The sequence below is a fragment of the Gigantopelta aegis genome, unplaced genomic scaffold, assembly GCF_016097555.1.
Source record: "Gigantopelta aegis isolate Gae_Host unplaced genomic scaffold, Gae_host_genome ctg2112_pilon_pilon, whole genome shotgun sequence".
Lineage (NCBI taxonomy): Eukaryota > Metazoa > Mollusca > Gastropoda > Neomphalida > Peltospiridae > Gigantopelta > Gigantopelta aegis.
This window is the reverse complement of record NW_024532849.1, coordinates 44,889-52,518: the sequence shown is the minus strand read 5'-3', so window position 1 is coordinate 52,518 and position 7,630 is coordinate 44,889.

The following is a 7,630-nucleotide window of genomic DNA, read 5'->3' as shown; positions in this document are numbered from 1 at the left end:
GGAAGCTATTAACTCTACACTATTTGTGGATACCTTTCCTTTTAAACATTAATATGAAAACTGTTAGTTTCACTATCTGTTCATTTACTTATTGACATTTAATATCTACAGGAAGTAGATGATGTTCTGAGTGAAAATATTCTATAATGTTGTACTAATATCTCAGCTAATATGACAATGGAGGAGTATTCATCTCTTATTATTCATTCTAAGTTATTAAATGCATATGATGCTCACTATGCTTTAGCTCTGACATGGAATGCTAGTCTTAGTAAAATTGAGAATGAATTTTTGAATGATGATATCTTCTCGTTTATTGATAATCCACGGTATTATCCACATCTTGGTCAAATTCTTCAAGATAGTCTAGAAAAACATCAGTCCCCTTATAATGGTCTTGCAGTGAGTATTGAAGTCTTGCTGTCCGTTTTTTTATGATTTAGTTTTATTTGACAAAATTTATTTCCTTGCATTATAGGGTTTTGAAAATTTCTTCGTTCTGATATCAGAGTTAATTTTAGTCAAGGCTTAATAACACAATTGACTGGTAAATGTTCATTTTAGCAATGTAAAGTTATTTTTATCAAAGGACAGAAAGAATGTATTTTGAAACATGTTCAATATTATTACAAGAGTCTCAAATAGTCTGTACAAACAACACTAACTGTTGTAATGATTCATGGAAAGGCAAGTTGAGATGCTAAACATAAAATAGTATTAATGTCAGATAGTTAATGCACCAAAATTTAAATCAATACTTTGACTATGTATAGGTTATTGTAGGTGGATATTTACCTAGTGATGGTAGCCCTTACATTTGTTCATTTATGAGAACAGGTTTTGTAGTAACTATGGTCATAATGGTATATGGTATATATTTGGATCGGTTGCTGGTCTTGCTCTGTTTAGTTATTACATTTATTTGTAAAGAGAACAAGTTAGTTCATTAATTATAAACATTATCATATCTCTATGTGTGTGTGTGTGCATGTGTAATTATATAATATATAAACATGTATACAGACATATTAACGCAACTTCTCCAAAATTCAATATTATTCTTAATTTGTCATGCTGTGGTATGTTTGTGAATGGCTTGTATTGCTGGCTATTATTATTTGGGAATCACAGGAAATTATGGGAAAAAAGTTTTCTCGTCTTTTGTGATGTATGTTATATTAATATAATCATAATTGTTAAAGTAGTTTTGTCATTTCTAGGCAGGTTATAGTATATGGCATTGGTCGATAACACTATTTTTTTTTCAGCTTTATTGTTAAAAAATTGGCGATATATATCGCGTTTTTTATAATCCTAGAATCAGAAACAGGGTAAGAATATAAATTTTGTTAGATTAAAATGTACATGTACATATGTATCCTTTATGTTTGTTAAATACATGACCTTTTAATAATAAGTATTTCGTTTAAATGTTACATTTCCTTTGTCATTAGAAATATCTTTCAGATGGTTTTTTGTTATTGGGAATATTTGTTATGACAGTTCCTGTCACTGCTATTATTATCACAAAGTTGGTTATCAGACCATTTTATATGGCACCACAATATACAATAGATGATTGTCCTGGATGCAGTGAGTCTGTTAAGTCTATTTGTGCTAATATGACATTTTTAATTAACATTAATTGTTTTGATTTTTTATTTGCAAGTTAATGCTTTCCCATTGGAATTGTATGGACTTGTAGTGTAACATGAACCAGAAAGTGTTACCATATTTTGTCACAAATATGATTAAAAACAGTAAAGTTCATCGTAACATGAACAGACTATATACATATTCAAATACTTTAATGTATAAATTTATGTATTATATTGTCACCCTTCATTGCAGAATGTTGCAGAATTCAAGGAAGATAGAATATTATTGTACAAATCAATTTACAGTTTGTGGTTTCTGGCAGTAAATATATATGTAGTCGTCCTTTCATAGCAATACTAGTATTGGCACTGTACAATACCAAATAATATCTTATTTCAAGAGGAAGGAGAAGTGTCAAGTTTATTAATTGTTATCGCCACATTTGGTCTTCTCTTGTTTTCATTTACTGTAAATTTTCTTTTTACTTCTTCAATAAGTCTTGAGTACAGTGCTATTTTCTGGACATCCTCAATAGCATTTCAATCTACATTTTTATTAGCTGGATTGTGTACTTGCCAAGGGTATGGCATATAAAATAGTAGGTAGTAATAATATCTATAATTTCTCATACAGTTTATAGTCATTGCAAGAGATAAGAAAACTAAACATAAATCAAGTGTTAGGGAAACATTATGTTTCACAGCAAACTTACTTACAAAATGTGATGAAATTAATAAATTGAAGTCATCATTGCTAAAAGTAGGTCTAATGCAAATTATTTAAACTTTTTCGTCTATGACTACACTGTAGCTGCTAACATATTTATAGTTTTTAATTATGTATTTAGATTTATCTACTAATGTAATATTTGTAATTATGATTTTTTTTATTGCAGATTAATACAACTTTAGCTACACTTTCTAGTGAATAACGATATAAATTATGGCACTATTGATTCCATTCACAACTGACACAGCTGTTCAAATGGTATAATACTTTATTGCTGTTGACATTTGTATTAACAATTTGGTATGAGTAAATATGAATCTGTACTTACTTGTCAAGAGGATATTATAGAAGCTAACCCCTTCTTTTTTTGATAAGCTGACAGGTCTAAACTCAAAGTTACCCTACTACCCATTGGACGTGGAGCAAACCTCAATGCTTACATAGTGGTTATAAACTGTTTTTGAAATTTGCCATATGACTTGGATTATGACTTTTCTGTGTTTGTTGTCCTTCCAAATTGGAAGCTGAGATCCCATGCACACTATCAACTCTACCACTATTGAAAAGAATAGAATAAGGCAGTTCACTAACGTAGGAAAAATATAATTCATTAACTTTGTGGCAATTGTAATAATAGTTTTATATAACCACTATGTAAACATACCCACACATTTCCCATAGGTAGTTCGCCTTCTTCACCCGTCAGTATATCAAAAAAAGCTCGCTAGACCATGATGTAAGGTGAAGTCTGTTCGCGACAACTTGCGCGCGAAATTAGTAGTGGGTGTAAGTAGTATACATAACGTATACCAAAGATCATAAATTAAAATACTTGTGGTGTTTTCACATGAAAACAAAAACCCGCGTGTATAGAGTTGATTTTTGCTTATATCTATATGATTAAAATTTACAGTTTAGAATGAATTTCTGACGATACTGGTTCTCTCTTCAACGGCAGCCATTTTATTAATTAACTAAATTCGCGAGATCACATTCCTCGTGGTCAATGGCATCTCCTATACTTTGCTTATGGAAAGTACAACAAAAGTCTTGTTCTTATGGGTCCTCTCATATAAAAATGACGTCAAAAGAACCGGATTATCGTCAGAAGACCACTTGACTTTGAAAATTGGAAATCTGACGAGTATAAGGAAGTTACAGCGAAAAAAAACGAAGTGCCAGGTGAACGTGAATGGACTTTTATCAATTAAAATGGCTGGACATTTGTTGTCAGTTTTATCATTTGTTATGGTGTTCTGTGATGGATATAAACTTCACAACTGTACTTTAGAAGCTGTCAAATATCCTCTTTATTTTTGGATTCTTTCCTTGTTCTCTGGCTCAACCAGAGATTTCAATGAGTGTGGTGATATGCTAACAATAAATGCAGTGGAGTTAGCTATAGACAAGATCAATCATAATCCTAATATACTGAGCTATTTTGAGCTGGAACTATTGCTGTATTTGTCAATGAGGTTAATATTCTTGTATTAAGAATAAATGATACTTAACAGCTCTGCACAGACACTAAATACTAAGCAGTAATGCAGCATATAGCTTTTCTCATACTATTTCCTCTAGTTTCTCTGGTTCATTCATATAGTGTATAATCAATTTATCCACACTTTGTTGTATTATGATAATCTGTGCATGGCAATTACAAAACTATTTGAAATACTACACGGAAATGGAAAATACCACAATTCTAAAATTGTTTCTTGGATAATGAACATTTCAACTATCTATTTCCTAAAGCATTATTCTAGTACATATTACCGAGAATATAGTGATGTAAGCTTTTCAATATACCTGTATACATGATAATAGCATATTACTAGTATAACGTATGTTTTATATACATGGACAAATCCTTCTATTGTCACATATTTTAAGAAGATTTGTACTTTCTATATATATATTATTATATAATTTTTGTGTTGTAAGATTATATATACTAATGTCTTTTAAATGATAGTGCTATCATAACTCACATTCTTAATTACTATCATACAATTAATTTTCCTTTGCAATAGTTGACATATGATATACATAAATTGACCATAAAAATGTAGGCTTCTCTTTGTATTAACACTTAGCAAAGTATTGATTTAATTAATTACAGTATTCATACAGTGGTCATGCCTTTTATAGGTGATGTTATCATAACTCAAATTTCTCCATTTTATAAAGTGACTACAAAAATGTAGACTGTATTAACACTTAAAAAGTACTTAATTAATTACAGTTGTAAGTGGCTTAATTAATTACAGTATGTATTAATTTATGTAGGACATAGTTGAGACATTTCGTATAATTAAACAAATATATGACAATTATCCTATTCATGGAGTAGTAGGTCCTTATCATGGAACTGTAGTAAAGCCCATTGTTCATATCTTTGGTGGATATCTAAACTTTTTACATGTACTTGTATTGATCATAATATGAAGAATAATTCCCACATTAGATATCATATTCAGTGACTGATCCATCACTTGAGACACTGGTAGATATCTTTATTTCTATGCTACACTACCTACTGATTATTTTGTAAATAAATGAGAAGACAACTACTAAGACACTTTAGGTAGAAAAAAATACTATATAATCCATCTAATAATGAAAACTCAGTCTTTGGTCAGAAACAATGTTAAAAGATAACTTCATTTATTGTTTTGAAATCACAATATTTATAGTAAATAGTTAACCTTAGTAGCAGTAGTATTAAATTTATATTATTCAGATTGCTGAGCATTTGTCTAATTTATTGAGAACTAATGAATCAGAGACAGTTCGCTTTTTAGGATGCTTTACAACATCATCAGGTCCTGACTAGCATTTGCAAAGATATAGTGTTTATATCTTATTATTATAAAGACTTTGTATTATCTGTTTATATTTTCATTACAGCAACTTTCTAATTCAACAAAAACACTCATTAAAGAGACATCATGTAAATTGTTGTACTCGATAGTCTGGTAATCTGGTATACATCATTAGACATCTATTGTGTTGTTTTATTCATTGCTCTACTGTTAATGACATTTTATAACTTAAACATTATAGCTTTTTTTCAGAAAAGAAGGAGAAATAGCTTCTCTAACAATTGGATTCATTACATTTGTCAACTCATTAGTTATAACATGCAGTCTTAAATAAATAGTCCTTCTAATAGTATGGATAAAGATAAGAATGGTACTATGATAATTGTTGGCATAGCTGCTATTATCGTTATATTTGTTTTAGCAGTTTGTACTTGCCAAAGTGAGTCAATGTTGATATGTATAATATAGAATCACTGTAAAAGTTATTTTAAGAACCAAATTGTAATATATTAATTACATGTGTGGATTACTATGAAATCTAGAATTTACTGTATAATTTGTTGATATGTTATACTATTACAAGCAACAAATTGTATAGTGTTGTGATTATTTCATAAGAATTTTAGATTCCCTCTTAAATCTATTGATGTGAACTGGCAATGAATTAGTTGTTAAAGTAACTTATTTTTATAGTGAATTAATCTACTTAAATAATAGTCTGATTTAAGGTAAATATGTGACTTAATTTGTATTCCTAGCTTATATATAATTTGTTGCTGTTGTAGTTGATAAGAGACAGACCAAACATAAAGAAATACTCTATCATTATCTAAGCAGAGAGATATTATATTGGCTCAGAGACATCAAGAAATTGAGCAGTTAAAGTCCTCATTAATAATGGTATTAAATTTGCAACTAATAATTCAGAAAATCAAGGAACGTTTTTATTCATAGATTTATACAGATGAAGCTACTTTATCTGATGACATGACTAAAGAGAACATCTTACACAAAATTAATAATTTCATTAATCTTCAGTTTAAAAAAAAATTTATTATTATTGATCTGAAATTTTTTTATAACTTACCAGTCATTAGACTCATTACACTGATTAACTGTTTTTATTACTTCAGATGAAAGAGTGCCAATAAACACAAGTTTGATTATAATTATTATAATTTCACTCATAGTAGCAGTTATAGTGATTTATTGGACACCAGTATACAATAGTAGTCACTTTATTTCACTTTGTATATCTCTTTATAGTTGCATGACTCGTTAGAAATCACAGAGAATTTTCTCAAAGACAAACCTTGTTCTTGACATTCAGCAAAGTGATTATGAACTATCAAAAGAAAAGTGTCCTATGTCCATATTCTAATTGCCTCAAATGATACTGATGAGGATGGTGACAATCAAATACACTCTCTCATCGCATAAGCAATCTAAGCTGAACTCCGACAACTTCTAAATATTTGTAGCTAGTAACTGTGAATACTATGAAGATGCTAGTGTAAAATGTTAAGATAAATAGTGCATTCTCACGTCTAGTAATAGTCATTGTCCTTCTATGTAGCTAACACTGACTGTGTTATAATTCACTTCCTTTGGTGGTTGGATCCAACGGTCTTAAAGGTCATGTTGAGACAAGTATGTGACAATAGTTGAGATATACTACTGAAAAAGTGATTGGTTGAATTAACTTAAATACCGGTATGGTTATACCGTTTGCATATAAGTAAACACGATACTGTTTTCATTCCTACTATTAATTTACTATCAGATTGACTAAACATTCCTACAAAATGACTTTTTATTCAATCTGTAGTATGTTAGGATCAACCAATTACGTTTTTTCCACTGTAGTGATGGCTCTATTACTAATGGATCTATCATCAACTTGGATATTGCAGAGACATACAAGATTTGTTAACTAGTACATTGTTAGGTAACCTGTGAGATATTTTTACAAAATTATGCTATATTTTTGTGTAAACTAGTTGGAAATCTTTGCCACACATAGGTACTTTAACTATTAATTATATACTCTTTTTAATTTCCATCAATCCTTTTGCATATTGTAACATTTTTTGGTGAATGAACTTATATAAATGAGTTAGATGATGTAATCTGTTTAGGCTACTGGAACTAGTAACTGTGGACACAGTGAAGATGCTGGTGTAAAATGTCAAAGTACTTGTTATGTTAAGACTATTTATGTATTTTTAATACACAGACAACACTGGCTTTACATATGTTTCACTTCATTTGAGGGGTGAATTAAGAGACATATTGAGATCTTTATGTTTTGTTGTTTTGCTGAATAAAATTGCTTTAACTTTGTCCACTGCATACTTTCCACCTCCACTATATACAATTGTTTTCTATTAATTCAGGTAGCCAATCAGTCCCAATGACAAATATGGTTTTGGTCCTGAAGAGTTGATCCCAATCATGTGGCATTTTGTCTTAACAAC